At 44.1% G+C, this 22,763-nt stretch overlaps 1 protein-coding gene across 2 annotated transcripts in view; it reads left to right on the top strand.

The window, feature by feature from the left end:
- Positions 1-22,763, top strand: part of LOC131680087 (proton-coupled amino acid transporter-like protein pathetic) — a 138,214-nt gene that overhangs the window by 46,392 nt on the left and 69,059 nt on the right. The gene's annotated exons all lie outside the window — the stretch shown is intronic.

Raw genomic sequence — 22,763 nt, 5'->3', positions numbered from 1 at the left:
GTTAACCCAGGGGAATCCAGGAAGAGGAGAAATCTAGCCTCCCCTAAATTGCCTCGTAAGGGTGCCAAGGTGTCGTCCCCTCAGAGTGCGCCAACTACAATCAATAAATCCAACGGAAGTGATGCACAAAAGCCGAAGCAATTTGCTCCAGGACTTGGAAATATTAATTCTAACAAGGAGTACCCACCACTTCCAGGGACACCAAAAACCCCAAGTGTCCCCTTTTTTCAAACAGATACTCAGTCCAGTAGCGGACTAATGAAATTTTCTGACATAGTGGACTTAATTTTCACAGCTTTCAATGTTACTGATCCTCTTAAAAGCCTTCTGATACGTTTTCTCCCTATAGTGCAAACATTTTTGAAGCAGTTGACTACTAAATTGCCCCTCCTTGCAGCGATCGTATCCTTCGATGGCTAAGTCATCGAACGAGGTCACCGATTCTATCACTGTTCTACAGTGGAACAGCAGAAGTATCCTCCCGAAAATCGATTCCTTTAAATTTTTACTAAATAGTTTAAAATGTGATGCTTGCGCATTATGTGAAACTTGGTTAACTTCCGATATAAATCTCAACTTCCACGACTTTAATATAATTCGTCTGGATCGAGAAAACCCCTATGGAGGAGTACTTTTGGGGATCAAAAAGTGCTATTCTTTCAACCGAATTAACCTCCCTTCGACACCAGGCATTGAAATTGTCGCTTGTCAAGTTTTAATCAAAGGTAAAGACCTTTGCATTGCTTCCATCTACATTCCTCCTAGAGCCTCGGTAGGGCACCGAACGCTTTGTAATATCACGGAATCCTTACCGGCACCGCGGCTAGTTCTGGGAGACTTTAACTCGCACGGTACGGTATGGGGTTGTCTTCATGATGATAATAGATCAACATTAATCCAAGATCTTTGCGACAATTTTAACATGACCATCTTAAACACGGGAGAAATGACGCGGATTTCTACACCACCAGCACGCGCAAGCGCGTTTTTTTATCGCTTTGCTCGACATCGCTACAGTTAGATTGCATGTGGAAGGTGATCCCTGATCCCCACGGTAGCGATCATTTGCCTATCGTGATTTCAATTGCTAACGGTTCAAGACCATCGAAAACAATCAATGCCTCGTATGACCTCACACGAAACATTGATTGGAAGAGTTACGCGACCGCGATATCCGTTAAAATCGAATCCACTCAAGAACTTCCTCCGGAGGAAGAGTACAGGTTTTTGGCTGGCTTGATTCTCGACAGTGCGAATCAAGATCAGACTAAACCAGTACCCAGCGCGAATACCCATGGACGGTCTCCCACACTGTGGTGGGATAAAGAGTGCTCAGAGCTGTACGCGGAGAAGTCCACTGCATATAAGGCCTTCCGGGAAGACGGGTTACCCGCTAGCTATCAACAGTACGCGTCGCTAGAAAGGCGAATGAAGAGTTTAATGAAAGCCAAAAAACGCAGTTATTGGCGCCGGTTCGTCGACGGGTTAACGAGAGAAACAGCGATGAGCACTCTTTGGGGTACGGCTCGACGTATGCGTAACCGTAATAGTACCAACGAGAACGTGGAATATTCAAACCGTTGGATATTCGCTTTCGCCAAGAAGATCTGTCCGGACTCTGTCCCGGTACAGAAAACGTGCCGCGCCGCGTCTCCTCACGATACCGCGAACGAAACACCGTTTTCGATGGTGGAGTTTTCACTTGCTCTCTTATCATGCAACAATAACGCCCCAGGGTTAGACAGAATCAAATTCAACTTGCTGAAGAATCTGCCTGACACTGCAAAAAGGCGCTTGCTGAACTTATTTAACAAGTTTCTTGAGGGTAACATTGTCCCTTATGACTGGAGGCAAGTGAAGGTCATCGCCATTCAAAAACCAGGAAAACCAGCCTCCGACCACAACTCGTACCGGCCGATTGCAATGCTGTCCTGTATTCGGAAGTTGTTCGAGAAAATGATCTTGTTTCGCCTCGACAATTGGGTTGAAGCAAATGGCTTACTGTCAGATACACAATTTGGCTTCCGCAAAGGCAAAGGGACAAACGATTGCCTTGCGTTGCTTTCTACAGAAATCCAAATGGCCTATGCTAACAAAGAGCAGATGGCATCAGTCTTCTTGGATATTAAGGGGGCTTTTGACTCAGTTTCTATCAACATTCTGTCAGAGAAGCTGCACCAGCATGGTCTTGCACCAATTTTAAATAACTTTTTGCTAAACCTGTTGTCTGAAAAGCACATGCACTTTTCGCATGGCGATTTAACAACATCGCGATTTAGCTACATGGGTCTTCCCCAGGGCTCATGTCTAAGTCCCCTTCTCTACAATTTTTACGTGAATGACATTGACGATTGTCTTGCCAATTCATGCACGCTAAGGCAACTTGCAGACGACGGGGTGGTCTCTGTTACAGGGCCCAAAGCTGCCGACTTGCAAGGACCATTACAAAATACCTTGGACAATTTGTCTGCTTGGGCTCTTCAGCTGGGTATTGAGTTCTCCACGGAGAAAACTGAGTTGGTTGTTTTTTCTAGGAAGCGTGAGCCGGCGCAACTACCGCTTCTATTAATGGGTGCAACGATCAACCAGGTTTTCACATTTAAATATCTCGGGGTCTGGTTCGACTCTAAAGGTACCTGGGGATGTCACATTAGGTATCTGAAACAGAAATGCCAACAAAGGATCAATTTTCTCCGAACTGGAACATGGTGGGGTGCCCACCCAGGAGACCTGATCAGGTTATACCAAACAACGATATTGTCGGTGATGGAGTACGGGTGTTTCTGTTTCCGCTCCGCTGCGAACATACACTTCATCAAACTGGAGAGAATCCAGTATCGTTGCTTGCGCATTGCGTTGGGTTGCACTCGACCCAAACGATGAGTCTCGAAGTGCTGGCGGGCGTTCTTCCGCTAAAAAATCGATTTTGGGAACTCTCATATCGATTGCTCATCCGATGCGACATTCTGAACCCGTTGGTGATTGAAAACTTCGAGAGGCTCGTCGAGCTTAATTCTCAAACCCGATTTATGTCCTTGTACTTCGACTACATGGCACAGAGCATTAATCCTTCTACGTATACTCCCAACCGTGTTCGTTTCCTAGATACTTCTGATTCTACTGTATTCTTCGACACATCCATGAAGGAAGAGATTCGTGGAATCCCGGACCATATACGCCCTCAAGTGATCCCCAATATATTTTATAATAAATTCCGAGAAGTCGACTGTGACAAAATGTTCTACACTGACGGATCAAATCTCGATGGGTCCACTGGCTTCGGTATCTTCAACAATACTATCACCGCTTCATTCAAGCTCAATGATCCTGCTTCAGTTTACGTCGCAGAGTTAGCTGCAATTCAGTACACCCTTGGGATCATCGACACTCTGCCCAAAGATCACTACTTCATCATTTCGGACAGCCTCAGCTCTATCGAGGCTCTTCGTGCGGTGAAGCCTAAAAAGCAATTCCCGTATTTTCTGGGGAAGATACAGGAGTCCTTGTGTACGTTATCTGAAAAATCTTATCAGATTACCTTTGTTTGGGTCCCCTCTCATTGTTCTATCCCGGGCAATGAAAAGGCCGACTCATTAGCAAAGGTGGGCGCATTAAATGGTGACATATACGAAAGACCAATCTGCTTCAACGAATTTTTTAGTATTTGTCGTCAGAGGACACTCAACAGTTGGCAAACCTCGTGGAGCAATGGTGAACTTGGACGATGGCTACATTCGATTATCCCAAAGGTATCAACGAAACCTTGGTTCAGGGGGATGGATGTGGGTCGGGATTTTATTCTTGTAATGTCCCGACTTATGTCCAACCACTACACCTTAGATGCACATTTGCGGCGTATTGGGCTTGCGGAGAGTAGTCTGTGCGCTTGTGACGAGGGCTATCATGACATCGAGCACGTTGTCTGGGTATGCGCCGGGTATTTGGACGCCAGGTCTCAGTTAAAGGATTCCCTTCGGGCCCGAGGTAGACCACCCAATGTCCCAGTCCGAGATATGCTGGCAAATTGTGATTTCCCCTATATGTCCCTTATTTATACTTTCATAAAAACGATAAATATCCAAATTTAGCCCCTCTCTTTTTATTTCTCGTTTTTAGAAGTTTCCTCTTGCCGTGTGGAACCGATATGCTTCAGACTGCCACTATGTAACCGCCGTCGCCCTTATCACTACGGAATCTGAAGCGAGAGCGACTCGAGGTCCGAAGGATTCCCTTTGAAGGATTCCCCGCGGGTCCGAAGAATACCATCCGCCAATCCGACCTACTAGACTGAGGCGCAAATTTGTTTCGCTGATCTCCCGTTTGCCCGAAAGTTGCAAGTTTTGCTCTTCTCTACCGGTCACCATCTACGCCTTCTCTCCCCTGTCCTTGATACAACTACTTCTACACCGATTTTGGAAATGACCAAGCATAAGTATCCGATAAAAAATCAAATTTGTATTCCGTATTCCTAGTTTTAAGATAGTTGTAATTTCTACTCTTTGTTAAAACTATTGTCCCCCATCTTGTAAATAGAATTGTATCCCTAGTTTTAAAACATCTGTGAAATTTTTCATAAATATTTGTTCCCCCTTTTGTGTACCAAACTATATTTTTTCGCTAACTGGAAGAACGACCACTTTGTTTTCAACAGATGGAGATGGCTTTTGGTCACGGTTTTAGCCAATATTATTTTATTTGGTCTATCGCCTACGTTTCGAAGGTCTACGCCTTCATCTTCAGGGCAAAAAACGGTTACAATAATATCATAGTCAAGTGATTTTGAACATTGAATCTCAAAACGCAACACGCTACTCTACAATAAAGGAACCCCGCGCACATCACTAGCAGACTGAGCAATAATTGCTCAGTCTGCTAGTGATGTGCGCGGGGTTCCTTTATTGTAGAGTAGCGTGTTGCGTTTTGAGATTCAATGTTCAAAATCACTTGACTATGATATTATTGTAACCGTTTTTTGCCCTGAAGATGAAGGCGTAGACCTTCGAAACGTAGGCGATAGACCAAATAAAATAATATTGGCTAAAACCGTGACCAAAAGCCATCTCCATCTGTTCCAAACTATATTGTTAGTTTTAAGATAACTGTAAATATTTTCTAAAAAACAATTACTATTGAATTCCTTGTTTTAAAATTTTTCATAAAAAAAAATCTTTTGCCCCCTCTCTTATATATAGAATTTTTTTTTCTAGTCTTAAGATAGCTGTAAATTTTTTCTCTTTTATAAAAAAAATATTTCAACATTGTAACCTCCTAGTTTTAAGATATTCAAAATGTAAAAACAAAAGAATTCGGCACCGCCAAGCTAACGCATTTGTGCCTATCAAATAAACGAAATGAAAAAAAAAGAAAACTAATAAAAAAGGGCACACTCCTTCGCAGTGCATCCTGGAGCGCGCGCCATGGTGAATTTATTTGAAAACACCACACATAATTGAATGAGCAAGAGAGCGCGGTCTCTCACACCCAACCACCCCATCGCCTTGAAATACGTTTATTTAGCTCCGAAAGAAAGAGCGTTCTGTTTTTGCCGTGGTCTGTGATCATTGTATGCATGAAACTGGCGCGCCTGTACATCATTGAAATGATGTCTGGCGACAGTCATGGAATATTACTTCGGCTGACGGAACGTAGCAACTACTATGAGGTCAGAAAGTAAACTGACGATTTTTTTTCTTATGTGCTGCTTTTATATGTGTGTCGCGGTTCATTGGATGCAAAGAGGCGGTCCTAGCAACGCTCGCTGCTCGGTTGAATTGGTCGGACCAATCAGCGCTGATAATTACCACTTTCACAAAATACATTATTTTTGTTATTTCTAGTAATAGTACATTTTACGGAATCAAATACAATATGGGTCATTCCACGCGAAGTGATCAAAAAAGATGCAAACTTGAAATCGACCTTCACGGATTTGAACTAAATCTGGTGGAATTGTTCATCTAGGGTCAATATATAAAAACCCAATTTTTGGTGTCAATTGAACAACCACTCGGGTCATGGGAGCACCCCCCGTTTTCACAAATTGCCAAAACCCTTGATTTTCTTTTGATCATATCTCCGGTTCTATTTACTCTAGAATCAAACAGCTAGATGGATTTTGATGAAAATTATTCAAGGAGCCTAGAAAAAATATAATTTGTTGACGGCAGTGCTGCCAACTATGCGAATTTTTTAGTTAAATATTAAAAATTAATTTTTCTCCCAATACATATATTTCAATTTTGAAAATTCTAAAGCCAACGTTTTCCTCAGACATTTTTACATAAGAAACACCTATAATCTCAATATAATTTTAGCGGATCCTGAGATACACCGTTTTGAAAGGAAAAACCCACATTTTCTCATATAAAAATCCATTTTTATTGGCCGAAATTGAGAAAATTTTCAAACGGTCATAAAAATCGACCCTGATCTGCTAGAAGCAAACCAAAAACGTAGTTCTGTATGTATCGATTTTGTTGGCTATTTTCGGCAAATTTGAGACTAAGAGAAACGAAAGCAATGAAATTGAAAGACGGATAGGTATTCCAGAGCGAATCAGTTATAAACTTAGAACGGAAAACTAGAACTAGGCAGGCTCATATGGGCATGATCGAAAGGAAATGTGAAGAATTTTTTGCCTTCTGCAGAGTAGGAGTTGGGCGTTTCACCCACATGGTCTATGGTAGAACATAACTCATCATCATGTTTTACCGCCGACGCCGGCAAAAAATTCTTCACAAATCCTCGCCTAGAACGACCATGCGATCATTCTTCTCCCTTTCTGCTAGCATCAAGCCGTGACGTATGCATTCAATCGACACCAAGCTATCGGTGTCGCACCGATCCTATTGTGATTGAACTACTTATCGATACAGTAGAACCTTGCGGCAATTAAAACATAGTAACATATAAACTAGTTGATAAAAAAGTAGATAAAAAATCGATTTCTGCTAGCTGAGCTGTGTCATTAATTGCTATCAGCCATCCGTGTGTGCGGAACGAAAAAATAAATAAGTAGTTCAATCACAATAGGATCGGTGCGACACCGATAGCTTGGTGTCGATTGAATGCATACGTCACGGCTTGATGCTGGCAGAAAGGGAGAAGAATGATCGCATGGTCGTTCTAGGCGAGGATTTGTGAAGAATTTTTTGCCGGCGTCGGCGGTAAAACATGATGATGAGTTATGTTCTACCATAGACCATGTGGGTGAAACGCCCAACTCCTACTCTGCATAAGGCAAAGAATTCTTCACATTTCCTTTCGATCATGCCCATATGAGCCTGCCTAGTTCTAGTTTTCCGTTCTAAGTTTATACCTGATTCGCTCTAGAATACCTATCCGTCTTTCAATTTCATTGCTTTCGTTTCTCTTAGTCTCAAATTTGCCGAAAATAGCCAACAAAATCGATACAGTAGAACCTTGCGGCAATTAAAACATAGTAACACCAAAAACGTAGTTTTTCATCATTTCTCGTCTACTTCACGAAAAATCATGTTTAAACTCAGAATACTCAAGTTGGTTTTTTAGTGTTGCGCGCTTGCGATTTTATATGGGAAATTGCGAATTTTTCCCTTCAATACGGTGTATCTCAGGATCCGCTCAAATTATATTGAGATTATAAGTGTTTCTTATGTAAAAATGTCTGAGGAACACGTTGGCATAAGAATTTTCAAAATTGAAATATATGTATTGGGAGAAAAATTAATTTTTAATATTAAATTGAAAAAATCGCACAGTTGGCAGCACTGCCGCCAAAATCTTTATATTTTTTCTAGACTCCAAGAATAATTTTCTTCAAAATCCATCTAGCAGTTTGTTTTTGGAGTCAATATAACCGGAGATATGATCAAAAGAAAATCAAGGGTTTTGGCAACTTGTCAACACAATAAGACGTAGTCGGATTCACAAAGATCACATGAAAAAGACTCAGCGCGCTGAATAGTTGCCATGTGATAATTGAGTTTGCAGTGGCCAGTCAAAGCCCTGGTCAGCATGCCGCAGTGGAGTTTCGAAAAATGTAGGAATTTTTCCAAAATCGCTGGGCACTGTTGTTCTAGAAACGCCTTTGTTTGGCGACACGTTTGTAGATTTCTCCACTAATTGCGGTGCTCGAACGAAGCCCGGGACCGTATTTTTTCCCTTATCCAATTTGTCGAAATTGGCAGGTCGGTCCCAGGACCAACGAAGTCAATCGCTGAACCTGCCCTGGCCAATTCGTCAGCCCCATTTCCAGTAATACCGCAATGTCCGGGCACCCAGACAAGGTAGATAGTGTTGACAATGCTTAGTTCTTCGATTTGGGTTCGGCACGCGATCACTAGTTTGGACCGTGATTTGTCTGAGCTAAGGGCCTTGATTGCAGCCTGTCGGAGCAGAAGTTTATAATTCTTCCGGACAAACTCAGTTGAAGGGACGATTGTACCCCGCACATAATCGCAAAATTTCTGCTTGGAATACAGTACAGTATCTACCTAGTGAGTGAGATTATTCCAATCTTATTTCACGACAGTGGACACCAGCACCAGCATGTTCCTCCATCAGAGAACCGTCAGTGTAACAGACCACTTGCGTTTGTTGTTGTCTTTCCATATAGCCAGACAACCTCCAAACTCCTCTCGAGAGGGAATCTTCACATGGAATGTCCTGTAAGGAAAACCACATGTGAGTGTAATATCGCTGGGAGCAAGAATATCTTCACCCCATGTAACCATTTGTGACCACAATCGTGCATGACTGGTAGCAAGGTCAAAACATGGTTACTGTTCCAACGCCCAGTAACCTGCAGTCTGTATGCACATGATAGTGCTTCTTGTTTGAGGTGTATGTGTAATGGTTTGATTTTTAGAGGTGCCTCAAGAGCAGCAAACGGAGTTATGGTGAAAGCACCAGTCAACGCCATGAGCGCCATTTTTTGCAGATGGTTTAGCTTTGACTGGACTGTCATCACCTCTCCCCTCTGCCAGCACACAAGGCATCCGTATGACAGTATTGGACGTACAATTGTCGTGTAAATCCAATAGATGTATTTAGGTTTGAGACCCCAGGTCTTTCCAAAAGTTCGTCTGCACTGCCCGAAGGCCATGTACGCTTTCTTGACTCTGAACTCAATGTGAGCAGACAGTTTGGAATCCAATATAACTCCAACGTATTTGACTTGATCAGGACACTGTAGCTCAGATTCAAAGAACTGCAAGGGACGAACCCCGGTAATCGTCAGCAAACCTGTAGGTTGGAAATCCAAGCTCATTGAGTTTCTTCAACAAGCCGTCGGCTACCAAGTTCCATAGCAAAGGTGACAGAACGCCACCCTGAGGACAACCGCAAATGCTCAACTTCCCTATCTCAGCCTGTCGCAGTGACGAGCAAAGAATGCGGTTACTAAGCATTGCGTTTATCCAACCCGAGATACATGTAGGTATCCCATGACCGCGCGTCGCTTCGAGAATAGACTGGAAGGACACATTGTCAACAGCACCCTCAATATCTAGGAATACACCCAAGCTAGATTGCTTGAGCGAGAAGGCTTTCTCAATGTTGTAAACAACATCGTGAAGCAGAGTGATCGTGCATTTCCCACACTGATATGCATGTTGCATTTTGTGCATTGGATATTCAACTAAAATAACGTTCCTGATGTGATGATCGATTATCCGTTACAAAGCTTTCAGAAGAAAAGAACTTTAGCTAATAGGCCTAAAACTCTTGGCTTCTTCATAGCTTGAGTGCCCCCCTTTGGGAATAAATCTTACAGTTATAGTTAAACATAGTGCTTTCGCATAGGCCTGCTAAGCCAACACAAGTTTCGGCTTCGCTGTGTCCCATCAGCATGACAGCTTAACAAAACTTCTAGTGTAACGGGACATCACGTTTGACCAGTCGTTTGATTGGAACCATAAATAGTGGATTTAGCGTCAAGCCAGCGCTAATCTATTCCGACAATAAGTTAGTGTCGGTTTCTGATGAGACAAAGTCGCAAACGCACCCATGACTTTATTAAGCTCTGTTTTAAGTCAACAAAAACTGCTCAGATAGCTTTTTCTTTCGCAATGTCCTGCTTCCATTTTAACAATAATAGATTTGGCGTTGTTTCATATAAATAATTTTTCCGGAACCCTGATTGAAATTGGAATTACGACCGTCTTCTTCCACGCTTCCAGAAAAACACCTTGCCGGAGCGACTCATTAATAACTGTTAGCAGTTTGTCAGCAAATACTTCAAACGCATCCACCAGTATGCGTATTTTAAGGCACGATACAAATTTCCTTAAATTTGGTCATATTGATAAGCTTGAAAACAATTAAAAGTTAAATAACTATTTCTGTTTAAGCTGGGTCGCTTTACAGTCTTCAACAAAGCTGTAGACAATAAAATTATCTTTATAAATTAGCTCATGTGATCTATCTACCTTATCTGCAACCGAAGTATAATAGCTATCGAGGCATAACAACCATAAATACCACCTATAAGGTGCTCTCCCGTATTTTGTTTAGCAGAATACGCCCGTTGGCTACATTTTTTGTAGACGAATACCAGGGGGTTTTAAGAACGCTGACCAATATCGGAACTTGCAAAAAATCATTGATGAATTCCGAAAAATAAAACTGGCGGGCTCACAAAACGGAACTGTGGCAGATAATGATTGAACATTGATTTCCGACAAAACTGAGTAAACTGATTCGTATATGACGCTGAATGAAATGAACCGTCAAAATAGCCGCAGAGACATACGTTTGTGACGTCAGTTAGATTGAAGCAGGGCGAAGTACTCTCTATTGCTCAACATAGTATCCGAAGGATAAAGATCTCATGTATAAAGAAACTGAACGACATTGACATCATTGGCGTTGATCACAGAGTAGTGGAAGAGGCATAAGTGCCATTTAAATGCGAAGCTGCGTGAATCGGATTGAGTCTAAGAAGCCAAAGTACGCTGAAACTAGTAAAGAGCAAGTCAGTCCGAACGGTATTAGTTCCAGGATAAAAATCGGTGTTGGTTCCGAGGAAGTCTGAAATGCATTGGGAGCTCTCGGATTGTCCGACCATGATGATGATGATGATGGTGCTGGTCACCACCGGTTTTTTTTTTCTCTTGCAGTTAGGTTCTGAGCAAAATTAACTATGTTACTACTTCATCTTGGCATGATTTTGGATCGATTAGCAGTATGTGACCAAGTTGCAGCAATAAAATTATCTTTTTTTTTAATTTCAACTTTAGTGATGTTTTAATGACTAGAGACTGATAGATAGCAGCAAAAATGGAAATAAGATAGTTTAGTCGAAAAAATCCCGTACAAACTTCAAGGACGTTGGTCCGGTAGCTAGACTTAATCGATTAAAATTCCCGGCTTCTGACCCTTGCCCATCTAGAATGGTTTCGCATAAAGACTAGACTGGAGGCGGCACAAAAGTGGAACAAAAAACAATCGTTAATCGTTTTATAACCTCTTCCCGTCCTAGACCTAGACCCGTCATTGTGACTATTTCTTCATATTTTGGGCAAAGCCCTGAATTACCATCGGGATTAAGATTTTCCCTTTTCACAAAAACTTGAATGGTTTAGTAGCACAACATAGCATAACCCAAGCAAAAAAGACATTCGCGAGAAAGCGACGGTGTATTAGTGAACACTCAAATGAACTATAAATTCATTCACCCACCATTCACCAAACAAAAATAGGACGCAAAGCTGGTTGTATAATATTTATATTGATCCTCTTCTTCATTTTCCTCGCAAGATTACCCGACAACTTTTGCTAACCGACCCGAAGCGGATGATTGGGATGCTTTTATTTAGTTTTTCCCAGCCGTGTGCGGCGGATGTCGAGCGAAAAGAAAACGCGCCGCATCATCAACAACCGCGCTGTTGTGTTTTTTTCTACATTTTCTTTCATACTGCCAAACAGAGAACAACACAGGCTGACCCCTAAAAATAGCGACGGAAATTCTGTCTGTCGCCAGCGCGCAGGGCGGGGAGGGTGTCGATTTTTCTTCGCTTCGTGAACGCTACATTCCTGGTGCGGACGCGTGACGCACATCATGGCCATTTGCGACGTTAGTACATAATGTCCCGCACCCAAATTGCACTTGTCTTACCGTTATGATGCGTCGTAGCACTTGGCCTACTAGCTCTGGTTATAACGAGGTACATACTACGATGTCCGTGGAGGGGAACGTATTGTTTGGATATGTAGTGTGATTGATGGATTATCCCGTGTTTACCAACTGCCGCTGTCGAAAGCCGTTGAACTTCAGGGCAGGTGAGGATGTGATGGTTGTTGTTTTTGATTAAGTGCCTAATGGATGTGATGGTGACAGGTAATAAGTTGTATGTCCGGCCAGGTTTTTCCACTCTTGAAATTGAAAGGTAAAATTGTTAATCAGACTAACAAAAAGTGCGGTTTCCTAATTATACCTGAACCCAATCAGATTGGAGCCAAGAATTCAAGAACCCGTTTGATAAGCACAACTATTGTCCGGGTACGGAATTTTTACCGTTACGATTCTCTATTTGGTTTTTGTATGTATCCGGTTTCAAGACTACAAATGAGAATATTTAACAAACTAGGTTTGACATGTTCAAAACCTATTTGGAACAAAAAGAGGGATAATTCCATAATCATCCTGCAAATTACTTCGGAGTTGAACTTTCAATCGCCTATTCTATCTCGATGGTGATGAGCCTGTCCGTATGACTCCACCATGAGTTATTAGTATTTATTACTTTACCTAGTCACTTGATATAACAATTACACTCAAGCTTTTTTTTCGCAGTTTTTTTGCGCGGTATTTTTTTACGAGGTTTTTTTACGCGGATTTTGAAATTTACGCGGTTTTCATTTACGCGGATTTTGAAATTTACGCGGTTTTTATTTACGCGGATTTTGAAATTTACGCGGTTTTCATTTACACGGATTTTGAAATTTACGCGGTTTTCATTTACGCGGCCTGTATCCCCCGCGTGAAAAAACCTGAGTGTACTGGAAACTACCCGTAAAACAAACCCAATTTGTTGATTGGGGATCATGATATGTTTGGGTATCTAATGGAACGTTTAGATTAAATAAAAATTTTATTTGCGATTGAATAATGAACGTCGTGAGGTTATTAGCCCACTAATGATGCTTAATGTTGTCGGAGCAGAAAGTTAGATCTAACATGAATCTCCTGCCAAATCGTAGAATGCTACTAGATATGCTTATATGAGTTCCTCAAGCATACCATCAATTGGGAACCTCATATCTTAATATACCAATGATGCTATGGGCATTTGAATGACTGCCGATTACGCTGTAAACCCATTTCTGCCATAGTGTGGCACAGTTCTTATAAAATCATCAGAAAGTGATCCGGCAAATATACAATTTATGGTATGAACAATCAGATTGACCGTGATAGGACAAGTTTTATGTACCACTGTACTGCTATTCTTACTTTAATAAAAATTCACAAGTGTAATGTAACAGATTTTGATTGTAACGTGACAGATCACGCTTAAGGGGTTACACCACTGTAGAGCACAAAAAATACAAGTATCACGGGAGGAGGTATTTGTTAGTAAGTATAGAAGTTGGATTCTACTTCTTCTTTACCGACGCCAGAGAGGTAACTCTACTATCTGGACTAGAAAATCGATCCATCAACTCATGGACCGGAGACCAACGGCTTTACTTCCCTTACGAAGGAAGACGTGAACACAGATTTTTTCACCTTCGAAAAATCTCAACGACCTCGGCTGGAATTGAACCCTGGCCAACTGAAATGAGTGGCGGTCATGCTTACCACTCAACCACACGAAACGGCGCACTTTTGAGTGAAAAATTGCCGAAGATGTCATAAAAATCAACACAAAATTGTTAATCAAAAAAAATTAAGCAATAAAAAAATAAAATCCTACGTACGTCGCTAGATAAATCAAAATCAATTTTTAAAATTTTGTAAAAATTTCTAAACGATCAAAAATCATTTGTTCAAGTTATTTTTCCGGCCAGCTCAAAAAAGTGGTTTCGAGAAAAACGCGGTTAAAGTTTTCAGTACACAGGGGGTATACATAAAAAGCGTTGCGGCAGAATTGAAAATTTGAACATTTGTGTAATGTTTTCGTATTCCCTGTTTTGGGATATCATTTTTTATCACCCAAAAGCACATTTGTGGGGCAGGTTACGTCTCTATTTTATTTTCTGTTATAAGTTTCTCTGTAAAAGAACGAACACCGATTTAGTAGCTCGCTAGTAGAACTGGCAGATGCATAAACCGCATAGAATAGCATGACATCACCATTAGCTGGCAAGCGGAAAGGCAGCAATAAGCCAAAGTATGCAGGAATATTTTGAAAAAAAAAACTTCAAATTATCGCGAAAGAGAGGATCTGGCGAGCCGTGCTGCGACATAAAGCCGCTTTGGAATAGATTGTACTGTATTGTATTCAAAGTAATTCGATATTATTTGTCACAGTAAACAATGTGCTCGCGTTTATCTAACGTTCTAATTTTGAATGTTTGTAGCTGCTATCAAAATCGAAGAAAGGTGCACCGCTAAAGCATCCTAGACCTCGAAGGCGTAAACCCCTGGACGCTGGTCACCAAGAAGAAGCCGGCACCGAAACCGGAAGTACCGCGGCCCGGGAAGAAGGCCAAGGACAGAGGCGAGGCCTTCTGGTTAAAACCGACAAGGACAAATACGCCGACGTCCTAAAGTCAATGAGGGCGGCCGAAAGCCTCTCGGCCCTTCGGCAAGACGTGCGTAGCGTGAGAAGCACCAACACAGGAGAAATGCTTCTGTTGCTGAAGCGAGGCGCACAATCTAGTGCGGTGTACAAGGCCTTGGCCCAAGAGGTCCTTGGGGAAGGCGCCCAGGTCAGATCGCTAGGGGCGGAAATGACTCTCCTGTGCAAGCATCTGGACGAGTTCACGACCGCAGAAGATGTCGTCGCAGCCGTCAAGGAGCAATGCGACGTGACAATCGAGCGGGCCTCTGTGCGTTTTAGAGGGGGACCCTCTGGCACCCAAGTAGCCAACCTCAGGCTACTGAAGGCGGATGCCAAAAAGGTAACCGAGAAAGGTAAGCTGAAGATCGGCTGGTCGGTATGCCCAATTAGCATACCCCAGCCGCCTTCAGTGGATAGGTGCTATCGGTGCCTTGAGTCCGTCCACAAATCCTACGAGTGCAAGGGCATAGACAGGAGCAAACTATGTTGTCGCTGCGGCGAGGAGGGGCATAAGGAGCGGGGTTGCACTAAGGCGCACAAGTGCCTTATCTACTGTATCGATTTTGTTGGCTATTTTCGGAAAATTTGAGACTAAGAGAAACGAAAGCAATGAAATTGAAAGACGGATAGGTATTCTAGAGCGAATCAGTTATAAACTTAGAACGGAAAACTAGAACTAGGCAGGCTCATATGGGCATGATCGAAAGGAAATGTGAAGAAGTTTTCCGTTCTAAGTTTATAACTGATTCGCTCTAGAATACCTATCCGTCTTTCAATTTCATTGCTTTCGTTTCTCTTAGTCTCAAATTTGCCGAAAATAGCCAACAAAATCGATACAGTAGAACCTTCCGGCAATTAAAACATAGTAACAAGTGCCTTATCTGCACCGCTAAGAAGCAAGCCCATAAACATGCTATGGGCGGACCTTCGTGTCCCTTCGGTGAGGCAAGTAAGAAGAAGCCGTGAACGTCACACAGCTAAATCTTAACCATTGTGCAGCAGCCCAACAGCTGCTGTGGCAGTCGGTCTCGGAGTCGAGGACAGATGTCGCCCTCCTATCAGACCCGTACAACATCCCTGCCGGCAACGGCAATTGGGTGTCGGACGGGTCTGGAATGGTGGCAATCTGTACAATGGGACGGTTCCCGGTTCAAGAGGTAATACACTCCTCCGCCGAGGGTGTTGCGATTGCCAAGATCAATGGTGTGGTCTATTGCAGCTGCTACGCTCCGCCAAGGTGGCCAATAAAACAGTTCAACCGGATGATCGACAGGCTCTCGTCAGACCTAGTGGGCTGGAAACCGGTAGTCATAGCGGGAGACTTTAACGCTTGGGCAGTGGAGTGGGGCAGCCGCTGTACAAATAGCAGGGGTCAAGCACTAATGGAGGCACTTGCGAAACGCGATACTGTGCTAGCTAATAATGGCTCCGCTAGCACATTCCGTAGAAACAGGGTGGAGGCGTGGATTGACGTAACATTTGCCAGCCCGAGTCTGGTTCCAGGCATGGAATGGAGGGTAGACGAAGGCTACACCCATAGCGATCACTTAGCAATCCGCTTTAGGATCAACTATGGTGTGTAGCATCCGAGGGCGGAGATCCCTGTCAGGTACGCGGGTGGAAGTCCAATCACTTCGACAGCGAAGCCTTCACTGCGGCCCCTGGGACTGGACGCACCGACAGTCTAAGCGGGGATGTGCTGGTAGCTGTTCTATCACGCGCGTGCGACGCCACTATGCCGAGAAAAACACTGCCAAGAAACGGCAGATACCCGGTATACTGGTGGAGTGCCGAGATTGCAGCTCTACGATCAGCCTGCCTCAGAGCTAGACGTAGGATGCAAAGAGCTCGCACCGAGGATGCAAGAGAGAACCGCCGTGAAGTGTTTCGAGCTGCGAAATTGGCCCTTAACAAGGCCATTAAAAGCAGCAAGAGCGTGTTTCAACAACCTGTGTGAGAGTGCCAACGCGAATCCGTGGGGTGACGCCTACAGGATCGTGATGGCCAAGACCAAAGGGGGCTCTTCACCCCTAGAACGGTCACCGGACCGGTTGGCGACGATTATCGAAGTACTCTTCCCGTCTCGAGCCACAAGCCCCTGGCCACCTGCACTACGAGACAGTGCGGGCACGGCCGAAATGGTGGCTCCGGTGACGAATGAAGAACTACTCGCAGTGGCTAAATCCCTAGCAATGAACAAATCTCCAGGGCCGGATAGAGTTCCAAACAGCGTTCTCAAGGCAGCGATCATAGCGAACCCGAACAAGTTCAGGCTAGCTATGCAGAGGTGCCTAGACGAGTGCCGTTTCCCCGATAGATGGAAAAGGCAGAAACTGGTGCTGTTGCCGAAGCCCGGGAAGCCGCCAGGCGACCCATCGACGTACAGACCAATCTGTCTGATCGACACGACTGGCAAACTGCTTGAGAGGATTACCCTCAACAGGCTAACCCCGTACGCGGAAGGTACGGACGGCCTGTCAAGCAACCAGTTTGGCTTTCGGAAGGGTAAGTGGACGCTCTCAACTCAGTGATAAATACTGCCGAGATAGCGATCCAACGAAAAAGGCGAGGCATTCGATACTGTGCGTTAGTGACACTTGACGTGAAGAACGCATTCAACAGCGCAAGCTGGGATGCCATCGCGCTCTCGTTACACCGGCTTAGCCTACCGGTGGGTCTGTACCGGATCCTGGAAAGTTACTTCCAGAACCGCGTACTGCTATACGAGACCGATGCCGGTCAGAAAAGGGTTCCGATCACCGCCGGAGTCCCGCAGGGCTCGATCCTAGGCCCGGTGCTATGGAACCTAATGCATGACGGGGTTCTGAGACTGAAGACCCTCCTGGGGTCAAGATCGTCAGCTTTGCCGACGACGTAACCTTGGAGGTCTACGGGGAGTCAATCCCTGAGGTAGAACTAACCGCAGAACACGCGATCAACACGGTGGAGGAATGGATGAGCGCGAGAGGCCTAGAGCTCGCTCATCATAAGACGGAGGTAGTTATCGTCAACAACCGCAAGTCGGCACAACATGCAGTTATCCATGTGGGAGAAGTCGCGATCACTTCACAGCGAAGTCTGAAGTCTCTCGGAGTCATTATAGACGACAAGCTGACCTTCGGCAGCCATGTCGACTATACGTGCAAGAAAGCGTCGACTGCTGTTGCGGCTCTATCGAGAATGATGTCCAACAGCTCAAAGGTGTGCGCCAGTAGACGTAGGTTACTGGCAGGCGTTTCCGTATCTATCCTCAGGTACGGCGGCCCGTCATGGTCAAGAGCACTGAGGGTAACCAGTTACCTACAGAAAATGGAGAGCACCTACCGCGTGATGTGCCTCAGAGTGATATCTGCCTACCGCACGGTATCACACGATGCATCCTGCGTGATAGCGAGCATGATGCCAATCGGACTGGTCATTCGGGAAGATGAGGAGTGTTTCAAGCTACGTGGAAATAGAGGAGCCCGCGAGCGCACCAGGGTGACCTCGGTCGCCAGATGGCAGCGTGAGTGGGATAACTCCTCGAAAGGTAGGTGGGCCCACCGGCTGATACCTAGCATATCGAGCTGGGTGGGAAGACCCCATGGGGAAGTTCACTTCCACCTCACACAATTCCTGTCAGGCCATAGCTGTTTCCGACAGTACCTCCACAGGTTCGGGCACGCGGAGGTCCCAGCCTGACCGGACTGCCCAGGTGTAGACGAAACTGCCGAACACATACTGTTCGTATGTCCTCGGTTCGACGTCGAAAGAAGAGCAATGCTTGACGTCTGTGGCTGGGACACAACCCTTATACCTTATACCTTATGATACCCTTATTCAGCGGATGTGTCAATCGGTGGAGAAGTGGAACGCAGTCTCGGCTGCTACCACCCAGATTGCCTGTAGGCTACAGGTAATCTGCCGAACCGAGCAACAGACGACGGGCACGGCTAACTAGTGATTGGTTAGTTGGAGCGAAAAAGGCCGAGCGCAAAAAAAGGGAGTGAATGGTCTGTTCATGCTGAGGCAGGTTTGGCGCAGCGACTGGCAACCGCGCAAGGGGTAAACCCAGCCACCCCGAAGCAAGGCAGAAGAGCGAGTGTATAGGCGTATAAGTGGACTGCCTCATGCCAAGATGGAAGGGTCGTAGCGTAGTATGTTGGGACTTAGCTATCGATGCCTCGTGGCGTGGCAGAGGAGTGAAAGGGTGAGCATCCAAGTCAGTCTCACACGGTATGGGTGGGGCGAGCACAAAAGTAAGGCTAGCAAGGAATGAGTAAGGTGAGCATACAAGTCAGCCTCGCAAGGAACGAAAAAGGTGAGCAGAAAAGTCAGCCTCATATGGAGTGTTTGAGAGTGAATCAAGGTGTGATAGAAAGAGCACCCAAATTAGCCTCATACAGGACGTATGAACGCGTGAGTGAGAGTGAATGAGTACATTAAGTACAACCATCCCCCCAGAAGTAATACTGAGAGATAGTTCCTGGGGGGGACGATGGCGGAGCCCAATGAGTTTAGTCGGTATTAATGGCAGCGTCACCATTCGAGCCCGACACGCCCCCAGTACACCCCGTGCGGTAGCTTGGACACCTACTAATAGCACATGTACTGGGCTAGGACGTAAAGGTCTTCTCCATTGTAAAAAAAGACCTCGAAGGCAAATGTGACGTTCAACGTGATTTGTTGGCCAGAATAGATTTTAAGCATAATTTTAAAAAGCTTTTTCCGCTCATCAGAAATCATAATCAATTTCGGTACTGTAGAACCGGTTATTACCAAAATGGGTCGGTACTAGGACCCCTAGTCAACATCACTAGCGAGCAATATTGAGACATGGCTGATTGCTTCCAAATGTTGTTACACAAGATTTAGAAGTCTTTTGGCTTAAATAAGATAAGACAACAAGTTATACTGATATTGCTACCGTCGATTTATCGTAGACGATATTCGCCAAGCGAATCATACCGAAAAAGGATTCGCTATCTTGTGTTGCGAGTTGACGTCCTTAGATTTTTTTATGGTGCAAGCAACTTATGAGCTGAAGGTCAATATTGAATGCTTTATTCACGAAATTTTTCCAATCGTTCTCGAAAAAATGACCGCAATGGACCAAAATTTTACCGACCGAATGAGAACTGAATTAACAAACAATTGTTGTCATAAATTTTTTGTGTTGTATTTTGTTTACATTTCATGGATAATTCATATCTAATATCCAGAAGCAAGTGACGCGTAAGAGCCTTTCGAACATTACTCGTAAATTATCCTAAATACTTCAGTCGATACAATATTCAAATCCGACAAAGTACAAGTCGTAACTTTTAATTAGAAAATTCAATTACCAATGCTGCAAAATCTCCGATACTGATCCTATTCTGGCTCGGATAACAATCGGAAAATTTATCCCCCCAAATAAAATAAATTAATTTCGTGTCGGCTACTTATCGAGGGAAAACGTGCGTCAACAACATGTCTAAGAAGAAAAAAAACTGAAAATCTTATCTGTGTCGCAATCGGCCCCAACGGGATGTTACTGCTGGCGGTGCGGCTTGGGGGTGTGCGAACGTATGTCTCGCGTGAGAAAAAGCTGAATGGCGACAGGCTTTGTCCTCTAAACGTCGAAAGTGAGAGCTGCCCACCGAAGCAAACAGAAACGGCGCAGTTTGGACGGTCTATTCTGGGATCCTGACGGATGATGCTCGAACGCATCGCTCAGAGGCCGCTATATACCTAATGACCACTCGTGATTGTTCTGACTGTCGCGTCACGTCGGTCGTGTTTACTAGTGGGGGAGTACGGTTCATGAACCGGCCGCTAGTTGGCGCCTCCATCAACCGCTTTGCGTTGATATTTAATTGTTACATCAGTCAGCGACACGTGAGTTGCGTCCGTTTCTCCGTACGTTTGCCTGAAACTATGTACACAAACAAAGCGGAGAGCAACAAAAAACTGCTGTCTCATTTGAACAGTTGTTCTAACTGCTGCTGGCGACAAGGTTCGTCACTTGCTTTCTGCTTAGAACTGCAACTGTAGTGCTATCGCACAGCCAGCTGTGGCACCGGCGCACATGCCTACGAATGAAATGCATCCAGTGTGCACTGGATGCATTTCATTTGCAAGCCGGTGACAATTGTTTCAGTAAATTGGTGGCAATTATTTAACTTGATCGAATGATGATTCTTTTTTGTTGCGCTTGGGGTTAGCAGAGGGCGGATGTTTTACAGCCGGTTTTAAACTGTGATAGGGCTAGGAATAGAACAGAGAATATCGATGAAGTAATTGGTTTTACGAGCATTCAATTGGTTGTTAGTGGAATTGTCATTTTTAAGTTATAGTTTTTTTTAATTTGGTCAGTTTATTTGACAAGGCACGTTGCATTAGCTTCAGCGTGCCGAAGTTTTTTTTTTTTTGATTCGTTTATTTGACACGACTTCTATCGATAGCTTAACGGAGCCGTGGATGTTTACAATATGTAAAAAATAAAAATTAAAACTAATATTATTGATTATTCGTTGGATCTTGCGCACGCAATTTTTCATTGCGCGCGGAAACCTTCTTTCATCGCTGGAAAACATTTAATTCGCTACTGTCACTCACGTAAAGGTCATCATCATTAAATGTGTCCTGGTGCTGGCGATCAGATGTTCTTCGCTGCTCCTTGCACTTACTATATTCAAATTTAGCAACCGTTTGTGGTTCAGGTATTGAAATCTCTGTTTTGGGGTTGGTTTACCGTAGATGCGTTGGCAATCGGTTGCGGTGTATGCTCCTCTGCATCTTCGGCGCAAGGTTGTCCATGGTGTGCTGTCTCATTGCAGTACTTGCACATAGGAGTTTGCCCCTCATGAGTGCGTAACGTAGTTTGTTTAACAGTAGCTCCATGAATTTTGAGTTTGATAGTCAAGTAGGGAATAAGTCCTTCGACTCGCATCCTTATCACAATAACACGATTAGCAATACCCGGGAAAATATTGCTGCACGCATCATGTGTGACTCTCAGCAAAGAATTGACCCCTCTGGGTTTCTGTTCCCATATCGTAAAAGGCGACTGACAGCAGCTGTGGCTGTGATCCACTAGGAGGTTGACAACAGTCTATTATCTTCCTCCGAACAAAACCCGCCTAGAGGTCGTGTGGCATCCGACGGGTTGAACTATCTCAACCAAGAATTAATTCACTGGGTTCCTACTCCCATGTCATAAGAGGCGACTTACAACAGGAGTCCTCAACTCAAGGTGTTTCTCCGTGCCGAGGGCTGAATGGTTGGCTGGACTACAATATGCCAGTCGCGCACGGAGTGTCGTGGGTCTTACCCTTACTGTGTTAAGCGAGTCTCTGACACAGCGGACAATTGTTTCGTCGCAAATCGGGTGATTCAAATGATGGTCATGTCCCTAAGACCGATTTTGGGGGTTCGCTATAGGCGATTATAAACCAACGTGTTTGGTATCTTCAAGTTACTGTACAACAAATGCTGATGATAATATGTGCAGTACTGTGATCGAGTATGGTTAGAGTAGCACAAATTAATCTTCAGTATAAACGTACTGTAACTATGAATCTATTCTGCCTTGTGCAAGAAGGAAAAGTTTCCATAGCTTTGGTTCGAGAGCCATATTTCTATATAGGGAACTTCTATGTTGAAAAGATATTAAACCCCATCTTCGTAGCTTTCAAGAAAAATGGCATGACAAATCCACGTGAAATGCCTCGTGCATGTATACTTGTGAAAAGTGCTATAGACGCATGTCTTATATCCGGTCTCACAACTCGCGATATTTATTCGGAATATTTACTATTGTTCGGCATATTTACCGCATAATGAATCATCACCTTCTGGTGATTTCAATAAGGTTGTATCATACTGTGGCAGAAATAGGAATAATTTGAAGCAGCTCAGATATCAATTTGAGAGGCTCCGATCTCACTCTTGATGGAGTACGTTAGTAGTACAAATATGCACATACTCAGTGTAGCCAATCGTCCAACATTTGCACGAGCTGGCAGAGAAGAGGTGTTTGATATAACTCTCTGCTCTGATGTTATTACGAATGAGTTGGAAAACTGACTCGTA

The sequence above is a fragment of the Topomyia yanbarensis genome, chromosome 2 (assembly GCF_030247195.1).
Source record: "Topomyia yanbarensis strain Yona2022 chromosome 2, ASM3024719v1, whole genome shotgun sequence".
Classification (NCBI taxonomy): Eukaryota; Metazoa; Arthropoda; class Insecta; order Diptera; family Culicidae; genus Topomyia; species Topomyia yanbarensis.
The sequence above is the reverse complement of the archived record's forward strand: the minus strand, read 5'-3'. Positions and strand labels throughout refer to the sequence as shown.